The sequence below is a fragment of the Aedes albopictus genome, chromosome 2, assembly GCF_035046485.1.
Source record: "Aedes albopictus strain Foshan chromosome 2, AalbF5, whole genome shotgun sequence".
NCBI classification, from domain to species: domain Eukaryota; kingdom Metazoa; phylum Arthropoda; class Insecta; order Diptera; family Culicidae; genus Aedes; species Aedes albopictus.
Genome location: NC_085137.1, coordinates 195,541,000 through 195,558,374, shown reverse-complemented (window position 1 = coordinate 195,558,374; position 17,375 = coordinate 195,541,000). Strand labels below are relative to the sequence as shown.

At 38.1% G+C, this 17,375-nt stretch overlaps 1 protein-coding gene across 9 annotated transcripts in view; it reads right to left on the bottom strand.

Moving 5' to 3' along the window:
• Positions 1 to 9,490, bottom strand: part of LOC109425117 (unconventional myosin ID-like) — a 70,976-nt gene extending 61,486 nt beyond the window's left edge. Inside the window, exon 1 of one of the 9 annotated variants that reach the window (XM_062850912.1) lies at positions 9,111 to 9,490. The gene's annotated coding sequence lies outside the window, so the exon portion shown is untranslated. Of the gene's footprint in view, positions 1 to 9,029 lie in introns of all 9 variants that reach the window. The other 8 variants (XM_062850913.1, XM_062850914.1, XM_062850916.1 and 5 more) reach the window with 8 other exon arrangements.
• Positions 9,491 to 17,375: the final 7,885 nt, after the last annotated feature.

Here is a 17,375-nt window from a genome sequence, read left to right as displayed (position 1 = left end):
CCACGGGAGGCTGCAAAGTTTACGCATCGCTGGCCGTTATCATTCGATACGGCGTGCAGGCTGTTTCGCCCGATTACCGGTCTGTACATTTCCTCCCTTCCTACCTGCGCGTTCATGTCGCCGACAACGATTTTCACGTCACGCGGCGAGCAACCATCGTATGTTTGCTCTAACTGCGCGTAGAACGCTTCTTTCTCGTCATCGGGTCTCCCTTCGTGTGGGCAGTGGACGTTGATGATGCTGTAGTTGAAGAAACGGCCCTTAACTCTCAACATGCACATCCTTGCGTTGATCGGCTGCCACCCGATCACACGTTGTCGCATCTTGCCCAACACTATAAATCCTGTTCCCAGTTCATTAGTGGTGCCACAGCTCTGGTAGAAGGTAGCCGCTTTTCCACACTTTCTGTCCAGTCCAACAAAGTTCCTGCAACGCCACGATGTCGAAGTTGCGGGGATGTAGTTCGTCGTAGATTATCCTGTCACATCCTGCGAAACCTAGTGACTTGCAATTCCATGTTCCAAGTTTCCAATCGTAGTCCTTATTTCGTCGCGTGGGTCTTTGCCGATTGTATCGAGTCGTATTTTCTCCTATGTTATTCGCAATGGGGATTTTTACGGGTGGCTTATTGGGCCTACGCCAACACTCCTGTCTCGCCGGAGGGCCATCGTGCCAGTTCTGTTTAACGTCCCAACCAACACTGGAACGACCACGCTGATGGGGCTACCACCTTGGATCTAGCTGGGCGTGGTGCAGCGTTTCTTACTCAGCCGCTGGATGCCAGAACAGACGCTGTTTGAGCCGCACCTCCTTGGTGAACAGACACTCGGATCGTACCTCCTCAATCTAGCTGAAGTCAGAAGGACAACAGTGCCCAGGCTGCATTACCAGCTAAGCACACAACTCTTAGCTGGCGGTCTTTGTCATCGCTTGACCCGTGGAAGCATGAGGTAGGAACTTGTGAGGACCAGAGCTATATTGGACGCTCTCCTTATCGACTCACCGTTTTGCAGCCCAAAAAAGAGTTTAACGTTGAACTTTTCGTCATTGAAATCATCGTCATCATCAAACATTTGAAAGCAGTTTTTTTCGTTCAAAACAAAAGTTTATGCTATGAAAATATATTCACTGTACTCCACATGAGGAATATAATGCAGTGAATATATTTTCATGATCCTTGTTTTGATTTGCAGCGAGAAAACTGCTTTTTGTTTTCCGGAAAATGATGACGGATGCTTGAGCCTTAACAAAGCATTTGTCTGCATTTTATTAAGCTGATGTATCGATAAGCATATGCTCCTGAACAATGTGCTTTTCACTTGTCAAATAAACGCCTTCAGCCCGTCATAGTTTGACTCGGAACTTTGTTTGGATAATGGGATAAATCATGGCTAAAACTATTTAGACAACCAAGTTATTAAAAAACCAAAATTTTAAACGAATCACATAAAATAAAACAGAATAGAATTATGTAGTTTAACATTGTGTGCCAAGAGACGTAATCAACGTAAAAATCAGGCACTTATTTATTATTATTAGTCTGTGACAAGATATCTTGTACCTTGATTATTATATTTTTTATCTTCCGCAGCAGTTCGATTGTACGAGACGCTTGGATCGATGCATTTGACATTGCAGTGCTGTAGTGTTTACTGAATATTATTCCCACAGTCTCCTAGATAACCAAACAGCATTCAGAAAACGACACATTTCAAGTATCCCTAAACATCCTTATGCACTATTTATTGAACATAATATCAAGATTCCATGACTTAAGCATAAATAAAAAAATGCTTTACGGATCTTTGACTGAGCATGAGTAGATTACCTGAACAGGTGCTGTGAATGCACCATGTCCAAGACCATACCGCATCACATTTTGTTATATATTTATAAATATCGATATTTAATAATAAAAATAAAAACATATTCATATCGCAATTAGTACGTCTGAAAACAATATCTTCAATAAGGACCAACACTTTTTGGCCGCATTCGATACAAGTTTTCTTACCGTGCGATAAAAATACTGACAGCGAAATCAGAATGGAAAACACGTGTTTTGAGCTGAGCAGCTGTTGAAGTATAAGGCGTTGTTCAGTTGATTACCACGTGCTGTGTTAATTCACCACTGCTGAACATAAGTTCAGGAGTGATTATTATTGAGTCATGGGAAGATTATGGTTTGCTTTGGGAGCTGCATCTCACCATCTCTAGGATGGCGCAGATAGGAAGGCATGCGGCTGGCAATCGACAGGTCTCGAGTTCTAATCCGGATTTAGGTACCGTAATCCGGGGTCAAATTGATCGCTTTAAAACAACTTTTGCGGATAACATCAGTGTCTGTTCAAATATTGCCAAAAGAATTTCTGTAAAACCAGTACCCAGCGGATCTCCATGGAACCATGTGACAGAATTTTGTTCAACAAATTTAAACTTTAAGTTAAATAAGTTCAAATATCAAAATTTTGGAAATGCCACTTTGGGGCGAAATTGATCAGTACACAATTAAGCATCGGTTGGAAAGGAAAATTTCCTTCACCACTTAATTTCGCTCTTCAAAAACCGAATAACGCGTCTAAAATCTTACAACTAGTGAATTTAATACTTTAAATGCAAAATTGAAATTTTAAATTTCCCCTTAAACGCCTAAAGGTACGCAATGACTATTTCTTCATAAAATGGACTATTTTAAAACTATGCCATATTCTGATTAGCTGCATAACATCCCAACCAAGGCTCCACAAAAATGTTAAAACTGAGAATTCACGGGAAGTCCAATTAGCAATTGATTGTTTAGTAGCAATGGTTTCAGCTAAATGAAAAATACATTGCAAATTCCTTGAAAAAATAAGGCAAAACTAACTTTTTTCTAAAAAATTAAAAGTCTACACTCATCTCTAGACATCAACGAATCAGATGACGTAAAATGTTTTAGATCATTACGACGCTTAAGAGTTCCTAGTACGGAATTACAATGTAGTACCCGAGTGATCAATTTCACCCCGCTGATCAATTTGACCCCGGTTTACGGTAATTTTATATGTAATTCTTATTTTATAATAGGTGTTCTCAACATGAGAGCAAATAATTACACTCGTGAGAGTTCAACATTTTTGCATTTTATTTATTTTCAGTCATTTTTGCCAAAGCTTAATAACAACTTTCTTGTACATTTGTAAAAGGCTTTGAACAACAAAAAATTAAGTTGGTGCACAACATGATGCTTTATAACTTCTCCAAATTTATGTGAACAAAACCCGAACATATGTTGTACGTGAAAATAATTCAAATGTTTTTCAACATTATGCTGAATTAATTCGTCATAATGGTGCCTGTTAAATGAGTGATTGTTAGTTGGGTGGGGCGTGTTCATAGTTGTTCAGTAGGAGAAAAATCAAAAATGCCCTCAAACCGTGCGCCTTTAACCCTTTCAGGACGGTGGGGTCATTTGCACCTCGCTGACGTGTTCTACAGCGGCGAGGTTGGTGAAAAAAGTCGTCCCGAAGGGGTTAAACAACGTCTCTGAAAAACAAAACCCACCTATGAAGGAGACAGCTGGAATCAGCTATAGTGATATGGCTAAAAGCGTGTAGGTCGAGATAATAGACGAGTGCACCGCTCGCTGAAAGTTCACTCGGACAGCGAATTTTGACACCACAGCGGGGTCGACTCTCAACAACTTCTACCCAGCAGAAATTTTGTTTAATTTATTGCATCTAGTTTTTGCGATGAAGTTGCAAAAATTTGGGTAAGGGCATTAACTATATGCATATGCATCACTTTAAATGTAAATTTATGTAAGAAATCAAAGAAAAATATTATCAGCGCATTTTGGTGATGCATCTCTGAGTAGAAGTTGTTGAGAGTCGACCCCACTGTGCTGTCAAAAAAATGTTCATCGGTGCACTCGTCTATACCCAAAGACTTTCCCGCCGTCCAATTCACTTCAGTAACAGCATTTCTGCTCAGAGTAGTTCAACAGTGAAACGAGTCGATAAAACCCAAATTAAACAACCTTATCTACAAGTCCGGCTACATGGTTTTAATCTGTAAGGATCAAGACTACCGATTGGTTAAAGAGAATACCCCCATCCATGAAACCTTAGGAAGGTGCAGAGCTGATGGCCATTGGCGTAGCTAGAGGAGGGGGGAGAGGGGCTGCAGGCCAGCAAATTCATACCAACTATGTATTTTTTATAACTAAACGTACCGTAAACCGGGGTCAAACTGATCAGCGGGGTGAAATTGATCATTCAGGTAGTACATTGTTGTTCCATGCTAGGAACTTCTAAACGTTGTAATGATCTTCAGCTTCTTACCTCATCTGGTCCATACATGTCTAGAGATGAGTGTGAAGCTTTAATTTTTTAGAAAAAAGTTAGTTCTGCTATATATTTTTATGAATTTTCAATGTGTTTCTCACTTAGCTGAAATCATTGGCACCAAACAACCCATTGCCACTAGGACTTCCCGTAAATTTTCTGTTATAACATTTTTGCGAAGCCTTGATTGTGAAAATATGTAGCTATTCTGAACTTGAATCAGTTTATTAAATGTCATTCTTCAATGAAATAGTCATTAATTCTGATAAAAATCACTTATTTTAATGGAAATTGCCTTCCTTTAGGCGTTTATAGGGCATTTTCAAAATGTTATTTTGCATTTTAACAGCTAAATTCACTAGTTGTAAGAGTTTTACGCGCTATTCGGGTTTAGTAGAGAAATTGAGAAATTAAGCGGAAAAAAAATCCTTTCTAACTGATGTTCAATTGTATGGTGGAGAAAAATGCCTTTTCTGGGTAAAGTCTCTCAAAACAAAACAAAAAATTGTATGGTGATCAATTTCGCCCCAAAGTGGCAATTTCAGTTTTTTTTTATTTTTTGTAGTTATTTAACTTAAGTTTAAATTTGTTAAACAAAATTCAGATCACGTAGTTTCATGGAGATCCACCGGGTACTGACTTTACAGAAATTCTTTTGGCAACATTAGAATTGCTACTTATGTTCTCCGCGAAAGTTGTTTTAAAGTGATCAATTTGATCCCGGATTACGGTAACACGTTTGGTTCCGACGTTTTTTTTATTCAGAAGATTAAGGTTTTTTCTTTACTTGTGCATTCTCTCTTCTCGAGCTTATATTTGTTAATATTTTCAAAACTATCGCAACTAATCATAGCTGAACACTTTCGGAAATTACGAACTCTTTTTAGGATTAACTCAGAATATTCCTCATGATTTCCTTCAAAATTTTCTCCAGTAGAACACAATTGAAACCCCTCCGAAGATTTTTTGAAAATATCTACATAATGTCTTTTATGAAATACTGGAGCTTTTTCAATAATTAATCATCCAATTTATCTAAGCTTATTAGCAATCTTGAAATAGCCTGGATCTCTGTTCCTCAAATAATTACCCTTCAGTTGCATTGTTCCTAGTACATCCTTGCCGGAATTTCTTTAAACACAGTTTTATATACTCATATACTGCTTATACTCATCTCAGCAGGGATGGGAACACTCACTTGCAAAGAGTTACACTCACTTGCAAAGAGTTACACTCACTTGCTATTTTCTCAGCTCAGAAGCATGCAATCGAGAAACGATGTATGGACGACTTTTGCCTTGTGGTTTTGTCTAAAAGTTTGCCGAATAGAGTAGGGGAGGACTGAGGGGACTTGATCCCTGGGAAGACTTGTTCCCTCATATTTTCTCGGAATCAAAAACAATTGAGAATGCCTGGAGAAATTCTTGAAGAATTATTTTCGGAGAACTCTCAAATGATGGAATTCTTGGAAAAATCCAGGACTTCACCTGAAGGACTTCCTGGGCGAATAGCTGGAATGTATTAAAAAAAAAAGGTCTTTAGGAATTCGTAGAGCATTTTCTGGAGAAATTTCGGGAGGAAACCATGGGAGAATTCCCAAAGAGTCTTCTCTGGGTGAATTCCTGAAAAATCCTGAAAACGCTTCTAGCATGTACGAAAGTAACACCGACTGTAAAAGAATAACAGTTTATATTCCTGAAAGAATTGCAGGACAAATTTCTGAAGAAACTCCTTTGCAAGAGCTGCAGGGGATATTCTTGGTGGAGTGCATGGGTGGATTCCTGAAAAAATCTGCGGATGAACTCCTTAAAGAGATTTTCGAGATTATTGTGAAAGAATTTCTAGATGGCTTCTTGGAGAATTTCCTTACTGCTGTACTGCCCCCACTCGCAAAACAGTCCCATATGAATAGGAATGTCAGCAAAGATGGGACTTTTATGCCAGTGACGGCAGTGTATCCCTCTAAAATTATCTCAAAGTATTCCAATTCAAATCGCTTTAGGAATTCCTGTAGAAATTTTTCAAGTTATTGAAAAAATCTTCAGGTAATTCTGGAAAAAAATCTTGGAGGAATCCCTGGAAAAGATGATAAACGGATGCCTGAAATTTCTGACCGAGCCCTTGAATAAGTTTTTGTAAAGATGCAGAATGAAATTTCTGAACGAATCACTACAGAAATTCCTAGGGCGATCCCTGAAAGAACTCTTGGAGCAACCGCAGAAGGAATTCCTGGAGAAATCCCTAGAGGAGTTCCTGCAAGTATGCCTGCAGTAAACCCTGGAAGAGTCCCTGGATAAATTGCCTCCTTAGAGCAAATATGAAAGGAATTCTTGGAGAATTTTTCGGATGAATTGCTGGTGAAATTTCTAGAGGAATTTATGGAGAAATCCCTAGAGGAATTCCTGGAAAAATCCCCGCAGCAATTCCTAGAGGAATTTCTGGAGGAAAACCTGGAGCAACTTCTGGAGAAATTCCTGGCGGAATCCTTGGAGGAATTTCTGAAAGTATATTTGGAGGAATTCCTGGAGAAACAGCTAGAGAAATTCTGGGCGAAATCCCTGAAGGAATTTCTTAAGAAATAATGAGAAGAAATCCTGAAGGCATCCCTGGAGCAATTCCCTGGATAAGTTTCTAGAGAAATCCCGGAATGAATCCGTTGAAGAATTCCTGAAGGCAATCCTGCCAGAATACCTGTAGGAAACCCTGGAGGAATTCCAGGAGAAATTCCTGGAGAACTAACTGCAGAAATTCCTCAAAGAATTCGTGGAGCAAACCCTGGGAGAAATCCTGAAGTCCATACATTGATTCCTGGAGTATTCTCTAGAAGAATTCTGGGAGGCATCCCTGGAGAAATTTCAGAAGAAAACTCTTGAGAAATTCCGGGAGAAATCCTTAGAGATGTTTTTGGAGAAATTTTTGGAAGGATCCCCGGGAAATTCTTGGAAAAATCCCTGTATGAAATCCTGAAGCAATTTCTGGAGGAACCTCAGAAAGAATGCCTGGAGGAACTTCTAAACAAATTCCTGGCGGAATTCCAGGAGGATTTGCCGGAGAAATCCCAAAGGAATTCTTGGAGTACTTCCGAGGATTTCCAGGAGAAATTCCTGGACGAATTGCTGTAAGACTTTCCGAAGGAATTCATGGATGAATTTCTGGAGAAAATTCTGGAGTAATACCTGGAGGTATTCTTGGTGGAATTCCTGGGGTATATCTAGAGGAATACTTGGAGGAATCCCTAGAGGAATCTCTAGCAGAATTTTTAGAGGAATTCCTGGAGAAATCCCAGGAAGAAAGGAATTCCAGAAGGAGTTTCTGAAGAAATCCCTAGAGGAAGCATTGAAGAAATCGCTGAAATTCATGAGGAAATCCTGAAGGAATCCTAAACTCTTGGAGGAATCGCTGTAGGAGCTCCTGAAGAAACCCCAGGAGGAATCTCGGAAGCAATGTGAAGAGGAATTTCTAAGGGAATCTCTAAGCAGTTCGTGGAGGAGTTTTCTGAAAGAATTCCAGGAGGAATTCCCGAACGAATCCCACGAAGAGTGCTTGGAGGCATTTTTTAAATAATCCCGGAAGTTATTCGTGAAAGAATCGTAGAAGAAATTCCCGGGTGAATCCCTGGAGGAATTCTTAGAGGAGTTTCTGAAGAAACCCCATGAGGAATCCAGGAAACAATCCCGTGAGGAATCCCTAAGGAGAATCACAGGAGAGTTTTATTTGCGAATTCCTGGAAAAAAATCTGTAGAAATCCGTGTCTGTAGTGGGTAATTCTAGCTGAAACCAGGCCGCCATTTACATAAAGTCTGGGATTTCAAATTATTCTTGCTTATTGGCAAGAATATAATAAAAAAAGAGGATGAAAATCACTTTGGTTGGGTTGAATTGATGGACCCCTCGTTTGCCAAGAGGCTGACAAGGTGACAAAAATAACGATGTTTCATCGAATTGCGCCTAGTTGGTTGCATAATATCTCAAAAATTATTGTTGTAACATATACAAAACTTCACATTTCTATGAAGGGAAAGTATAGACCCATATTCTAGCGAATAAGCAAGAAAAATTGGAAATCCCAGACTTTATGTAAATGGCGGCCTGGTTTCAGAGACAATTACCCAGTAATTGCTAGACGATTTATTGAAGGAACAATTGGATGGACTCCTAAAGGTTTTTTGATACAAAATTTTAATCAATTCCTGAATAAATGTTTGAATAATCTCAAGTAAAATTTTCTGAAAAAAAAAACATCCTGCAGAAACATTTCGAATAATTCGTAACGTGGTCATCCTATATATTAAATAGATAGATGCCACCCATTCTTGGGTGCGTTCATATTTAGAACGTTACATGCTTTCCAGTAATGACACCATGAATCGAAACGGTCGCGTCGCTTCCCAAAATGTAAAAACACCTCAATGCGGAGGAAAATTACACCGTGCAAATCAAAACACTCCGCTCTCTGCTCTGGTCGGTCGCCTCTGATGAGCTGATAGGTATGCCCTGAGAGGTATGCCAGCCGATGGCTGACCGATGCTCGTCGAACAATGAAAGTGCAACAGTAGCTCAGGTCTCGTCGTATACGCGCATTCCTACACGCCGTGCCGCGTATCTACTGAACACTGATGGTCGACGTCAGATTTTGTTAGCTCCAGGGGCTTTTGTTGTATGTATTATTATCACTTCACATCGGACAACGGTAAATATTCACACCTTTCTGTGTCTAAAGCGTAGCCACAGAGCTGCCCAGTTAATCGCCGATGAAACGTAGTTAGAATGGATTTGGGTTTGTACCTTTGCGGCAAACCGATTGATATCTAGCTTTTGATTCACTGACACTGCCCTCCAAGGAGAGATGACATAAGCACACACCGTATTGACTTCCTACAAGTTGCACTTTATCCCGACAAGATTAGCAAACCTTCAGGGACACTGCCGCGCCGTGGTTACCATATTTGTACACACAGAGACGAAACACAAGAAGCACAACCGTCCGCAGTTATGAGTCGTGAGACTTGGAAAGGAATCACCACAGAACCAGTATAAAGTAAGAGTAAGAAGCTTTAAGCAAAACACGGACGGAGGCCACGCGCACGGAGTCGGAGCGACCGAAAAGGTTGACTTGATTCCGACGGAGTCCGCACAAAAACTAACAGCTGGTAGCAGACAGAACAGTGTACACCGCCACCAGGCCACAAAGCGAACGCAAAGGAATCGACGAAGAAAGATAGGTATTGCATGGACACAGAAATTACCACCACGCGCATCGTCATCGACGTCGTCGTCGTCGTCAACCGTTGTATTAAACCAGTGATGGTACTATACAGCGATGATGCGGGCTATCCTCTATCCCAGGGCTGTCCAATGTATGGTCTGCGGGTCACAATCAGGCCACAGTTGAGTTTTATGCGGATCGCAGCAAGCTTTGATAGGATTTTGTATACTTTCGATGATCTCATATTGGATTGTTACTCCGTTCAAAAAACGTTGGGCAACCCTGCACTATCCTATCCTACATGCATGCCGCTTGATTCGAATGCTTTAGGCGAGGGAGACGCCGTAGAGTGTTGATTCGATTATGGTGTGCTATCGCCGGTCTGAGTCACCATTTCAGTCAGATGCGACATGACATTCCAGTAAAAAGTTGCGTTGCATCTGTTTAACTCAGTAATGTGACTAGAATCTGTAGCTAGAAGTTCAGAACACAAAAAAAAACGTTACAGGGTTGATACCTAAAGACAAAATGAAAATGCATTTTTTTTATTGATAAATAACGAAGCAATTGTTTCATAATCGGTTTTCATCGAAAAGTTTCTTAAAAATTAAAAAGAAACAACAGTGGGAGTGATCGGTGCTGCTCAAAGACGACTTAGGAACGGGTGGTTCAACGAGGAGTGTCAGAGGGTAGCGGACGATAAAGATGTTGCCAGAAGCTGGACGTGGTGTCACGGCAGAGCACGAATTCACTACAAAAAGGAAAGAGAGCATGAGGAAAATTTGATTGCTTAGGCGCAAGAGAGTGTGGAACAGAATGATATGCGAAGGTTTAACGAAATTGTCAATAGAGTACCTACGGAGAAAAACAGATCTTCTCTCGTCATATGCAACGACTGTGATGGACACACGCTAGTAACTCGCGATGGAAAACAATGGTGGAGAGAGCATTCATGTACAGTAGTAATCAGTTGTATCAACTCTCACGCCGTACTATGATAATTGACATATGGGAAGACTCCCTATGTTCTTACTTCACATATACAACACTCCTGTTAGTTGTATTACATCTTGTATATTAATTTTTCATCAAATATGTATAAAGTTGAGCGTGTTATGTAGTTGCTCTAGGGGCAAGACAGATCTAACGAGAGAAAATCTGTGTTCGAAGCGTTGTTCAGAATGCCTCACAGTTCCTCAGATTTTCTCCCATTTATACCAAAGTGTGATCTGGCACCAATGTCACACTGCAAAGTGTGGCGTGTACTGAATGAAAATTGCAGTTTTGGGGATGTATTCCAACAAATTTCGTAGAACATCGATAAAAATATTAAAAATTATATTGAAAATGTTGGAGATGTGAATAATGTAAATAATGCCCTTGAAGATATAATTACAAAGTACAACCTAATACGCGAAAGTTGCACTAAAGTAGTGTCAAAAGAGGCGAAAGTGAAACATGTTCAATGTCCATGGATGACTTTCGATTTATGGCAACTGATTAAAATAAAAAATAAGTACCTAAAGAAAACTAATCGTAGACCCTTAGACGAGCAAACCAAAAATATGCTTATACATGTTTCGAGTAAAGTTGATAAGTTAAAAAAAATATGTCAGAAAAAGTACTATGCTTACCTTTTGAACAACACTACACATTCAAAGCTGTGGAAAAATATCAGTTCAATATTTGGATTTACAAAAAAACCGAGATAAAATCTGTCTTACTGTAAATGGCACTGAAACTGAAAACGATTGGCAGACGTGTGAGCTTTTGAATGCTCATTTTTCTAGTATTGGGAAAAACCTCGCAAATAGCATCCCAACGATCAATAGATCCGATTCTTTTTCGATCATACACTGTATACATGATTCGATTTATCTTTTACCTTGTTCAGAGAATGAAATAACAACATTGATTTTTGAACTATACTCTAAAAAAGCTTGCGGCTATGATAACATTCCAGCCCGCCTTCTCAAAGATAACTGTTCTACATTTTCCAAAATACTATGCCAATGCTTCAACACCATGATAGAAACCGGACAGTATCCAGATTGTTTAAAAACTGCAAAAATTGTCAAAATTTTCAAAACAGGTGACCCTCTTCCACCTGATAACTATCGTCCCATATCCACTCTCTCCGTATTCAACAAAATTTTTGAGAAATTGTTAGTATGTCGTTTGCTATCGTTTTTTAAAGGGCATAACATAATCTACAATCTACAATACGGGTTTAGAAAAGGTTGCTGTACCACCACTGCTATCACAGAACTTGTCGATTTTTTAATCACAGAAATTGATGTTAAAAAAACCGTAGGTGCCCTATTTATAGATTTGAAAAAGGCTTTTGATACGTTAAATCACGATATTCTTCTGGGTAAACTTGAACGTTACGGAGTGAGAGAAATTGCTTTGAATTTGATTAAAAGTTACCTAACTGATAGACACCAATTCGTATCGATTTGCGGTTGCAGTAGCACACTACAGAAAGTTTCTATGGGTGTTCCTCAAGGAAGCAACATTGGGCCCCTGTTATTTTTAATTTATATGAATGACCTTGGGAACTTTGCTTTAAAAGGAACCCCCCGTTTATTTGCAGACGGCACTGGATTATTTTATCCTTGCACAAATCCAAACTTAATAGAGTAAGGTGGGGCAAAAGTTCGACCCTAGTAGAAATTGCAATCTTTTTCAAAAAATCGAAGCAGATAAAAACATATGAATACCGTGTGGTGATTCTACCCTCCATGGGCTAAAATTTTGCTGAAAAAAGTTACGCCAAATGTCTTTTCAGTTTTGAGTTACAACACTTTTTGTATGTGTGTGTCTTATTCGAACTTTTGCCCCACCACTGGGGCAAAAGTTCGAATCAAGTGTTTGTGGAATTTCGCTAACCGTAGCACACTATTTTGACACTTTAGTTATAGGAATACCTAAAACTAATTAATATTTGATGTTAGAACTGGAATACACTTTAAATTTCGATCTGGATTTTACCCAAATCAGGGTTAAATTTAATACACCAAAAATTAGTAGTTTTCTGCCAAATTCAGTTAAAACAACATTTTTTTTCAAACTTTGATCGACTTTTTTCACTAATTCCATCATTTTTAGAGATAACATGTACATTTTGCAGAGTTTTAGGTTTTTACCTAAGGTTGCTACATGACTCGAACTTTTGCCCCACTATGTGTAAAATGTGATTTCCAAATCTTTTTTTCTAAACTTTATACATGCTAAAGCATCTTCAAAATATACCTAGTTACGCCCCAAAATAAAATATCGAACTGGATTTTATTACAATTCCATTCCATGCGTTGGAAGGATCATCGCATATTACAATTTTTTGATGAAAAACCAACTTTTTGTCAAAACTTTTCGAAATATTGATCAATTTTCATAATTTTTGGAGTGAGAGACACTTTTTCAAAAAGGCTTCAAACAACCTTGACACTCGAAAGAAATAATTTGAATTGAGCTCAAAAACTTCAAAAGAAACTCTTGCCCCACTCGAACTTTTGCCCCACTCTACTCTAACTATTCAAATAAATGAAGACTTGAACATACTACAAAATAACTTCACTAACAATCTGTTAACATTAAATCTGTCAAAAACTAAATACATGGTTTTCAAGTCAGCACGTAAAATTCTACCACATTTTGAAGATCTTGCAATTGGATCAACTTGTATTCAATACGTTCATTCATTTAAATATTTGGAAGTTCATCTTGACTCTATTCTATCATGGGAAATGCATATTAAGCAAGTCTGAAGAAGAGTTGCAATACTCTGTGGACTTATGAAAAGGGTTGTTGATTTCGTTCCTTGTCATGTTTTGCTTAAGTTCTATCACGCTCATATACACTCTTGTTTACAATACTTAGTTTCCTCATGGGGTCGGGCCTGTAAGTCCAAGCTTATGAAACTTCAAGTGCTACAAAACAGATGTATCAAATTAATTTTTAATCTACCATTTCGGCACCCTACCTTAGAGTTATATTCAAACGCAGCTCATAATATACTACCTTTACTAGGTTTGTGTGATCTGCAAACACTCCTTTTAATTCAATATATTCTACACAACACAAATGTGCATTGTAACCTAGTGGTGAATGTTGGAAATCGCTTGCACAATTCTAGACAGCTTGGTCATTTGAACTCGCGTATAGGGGCATCTACTAATTTAGGCCTGAAACGATTTTCATGTATGGGTCCATCTAAATATAATAGTTTACCACTAGAGCTCAGACAAATAAACAATCGAAATCTGTTTAAAGCCCATCTCAAAAAGTACTTTCATGCAATTCAGTGTCATAATTTCTATTTTATACTACTCATTTCAGTATCATAATGACCAACTTTTCCGTACCAGTTTATAATGCAACTGAAATGAGTTGCATAATGTTCATAATGCAACTCATTTGAGTTGCATTATGAACATTATGCAACTCAAATGAGTTGCATTATGAAAAAAATCATTGCATAAAATGTTGTATGGGACTCGTTGCAAAACTCGATTTTTTCAGGACTCTTCGTATTTATCCAACTCGGCAAGCCTCGTTGGATAAATGTACGACTCGTGCTGAAAAAATCAACTATTTGCAACTCGTCACATAAATAACTATTTGCAGCTTGGCACTAAAATATTGAATTTTATACTTGCCGTTTTAGCACGGGGGTGAATCTTCGTCACGAAAAGCACTGCTCGTTTGAAAGTTCAACACTAGCGAACCTGGTGGTGGAAGTCAAGCTTTTTCCTACAGCTAGCATAGGGAGACGACGTAGCACGCTTTGATGATTTTTTATTTTCCCATGGAAATTCATTGCAATCTAGTATTCCAAGTGACAATTTCACGACTTCCACCTCGAAACTTCATAGCACAGCTTGCTTGATTCTAATTTTGCGTCTAGCTTGATGGAACACGTGGGTGATCCCGTTCAACCACCAGGAAGCATGATGATACTGATGGAAATGGTCATATTAAAGTGATTTTTTTTCTCATTACAAAAAATGCATACAACATGCAAAACTCGATTTTTACAGCACTCGTCATATTTATCCAACTCGGCAAGCCTCGTTGGATAAATGTACGACTGGTGCTGTAAAAATCATCATTTTGCAACTCGTTACATAAATAACTATTAAAACCATAGTTAATGAATTTGTGCTATAAAATCAAAACCATCACCACAAAACTTTATTATATTTTGTTTTTTTTTCTTCATTTTAGTGTTATTGTTATATTTTCTATCTATATAATCTATTTTTGTTGTACTTTGCAGATTCTTTTGAAGCAGCTGTAATTTTTGGCATAATTTGTGTAACTTGCTTGTGCTTGTGTTGTTGCTGTTGTTATACTTATTTGTATTTTTTTCTTATACGTATATATATTCTGTTAATATGTATTAATTAAATTTCTGAATGTACTGTTTAGAGTTTCAGTAGGATCCAGAAGTAGGTTACGAACGTTTTTAAAAAGGAAAACACTTACAGATTCATATAATACCCATAGTTAGACAGGCAGCTTGCGGGTGTCGGTAGGACTGGCATTATTTTGAATACTGCATGTGTCTTTCTTAATAAATAGCAAAACCTGAAATCGCTTCCACGTCATTCTTTTCAACTTTCAGTATTTTTATGCAATGCATTGTTATTGTTATTATTATTATTATTTTTTCGTTGTATTTAATGATTTAATTATTATAAAACTAGAGTAATTCGAAACGCAATTGTCGCTAAGCATTGTGGCTGTTGTCAAAACTGATGTGTACAATGAATCCCTTAAAAGGAGGCTTTACTCCACTGGAATTTGGTGTGAATAATACACAGATCGAAAAAAGAGTGTAAAGTTCTGTGACATATGACGCACATAATTGGAGCGTGGGATATCACAGAAGTTTACATGACATATCATGTAAAATTCATAAAATATCATGTAAACTTCCATTATATGTCATGTAATTCAGCATGACTCTGAGTTTTTACATGACATGTAACACAAATTTACATGATATATCATGTAAACCATCATAACATTAAGTTTACATGACTGAAATGAAGTTTACATGACGTGTAAATCTCATTTTTATCTGTGAAGAATATAGTTACTCCTCATTTTTTATATTTTCAATTTCTTTGTTTCATCTCAGCCATTAAATATAGTTTTTTATTTAAGTGTTGCTAAACTGGGCTGAGAATAGTTGCATCCACTACCAGGAGGCTCCAAACACATCATTCTTGGGCGTCGAGTCTTTTGGTGTGGGGGTGAGTGGAAAAAAAAATAGTAACTCCGAATTTTTCAGAGTTGGTCTCTTTTGCACAGTGTCTTGCCTCCAGTAGTTGCTTGTATTTTTTTCGAAAATCGTTCAGCCAGAGTGGACCAAGTACAATCAATTACTTAGCTATCGCTGGTTTAAGATTTATTTTTCCTTTTTTTCGCAACTAATACAAGAAAATTTGTTGAAAAACTAAAAATTTACTTCAACATCGCTTTCCTCGAAATTGAAAAAAAAAGACACATGGTCCTCTCTGTTTTAACCCTCGAGTGATCGGGCTGTTGTATTTTGTACAACACGTTGAAAAAAATCTCGCTCTCTGTATACTAAATACTAAATAATGAATACTTTAGTCACAGACAAACAGACGTATCACTTGGAACAAATAGCGACAAAAATCATCGTCATGAAAACATTATCGCCCAATGCTAACCAGGATGTGTTAGGCAAACCACTCAGTAGGTGGCGGTAGAGAGCAAACGTCAAACAAGAGCAAAAACGATGCGAGTGGCGTGACCGAGCGATTTGCGAACCACGAAATATTTGAACTAACCGTTAAAAAGGGTAACGATGAGAAGTGAGTAGAGTGAGACGTATGTTTGTCTGTGCTTTAGTGTTTTAATATCTTTAAAAAAATACCTACTTGTAGGCGTTATCTGGGATTAAGAGTATTTCAATTCTAAAATAAACCAATACATACCTGAGTTATAAGAATACGTATCAACGGATACGTATCACGATACTTAATCATTATTGTTCATTGAACCGACTGTTTGAAGAAATATAATATAATATAATCTACAGGACAAATATAAATACAGGGTGTTTGGTTCCGGGTTTTGGATATTTTCAGGGCTGATAGGTCTTGATGAGAGATGAAAAAGTTCCCATGGAACATAGGGTCGGAAATCACTGCTAAGTGAGTTAATCACATTTAAAGTTTTTTATTTTTGGTTATCTTTGAAGTCCTGTATCTACTAAACTATCAATCGTACAAACTTTCTCAGCGCACGAATTGAAAGCTAATAACTTCTACTTTCTTAGTCTCTTGGACGTTTACTTTGTAAAAATAGTTTTAAAGGCCTTAAATTGAAAAATAATGCAAAATTGGTCGAAAAAATCGACACTTTTTTGGACATTTTTGATGATTTAAATATGAAAATAAAGCTTTTGTTAAAAAAGTTCTTCTACAAAACATGCACGAACTTGTTCCCTAAAAATGTTTCTTTGACACCAAAACTCTATCTTTTGTAGTTAAGCCAAAAAATGTTTTTGAAAATAACGTTCCAAATTGCATTAACTTCATGCCAAAACAATGGTCATCACCCTATCCGTCGTGCGTTCGTGTGCTGTTGCTCCACGGCATGAGGACGACTACTGCTGCTGGCTTGGCTGCTGGTGATGTCATCGCATACAGAAAACGAGCTCGCTCTTTGTCGCGTCACATCTCCGCCTGTGGAATCATTTGAGTCGGCGTTTGGATTTGCGCATACTAAGTGCGACGTGCAGTTAACTTGTTTTTCGACGGAGCGAAAGGAAAGCGCCGACGAAAGTGTATTTACAAGAGCAA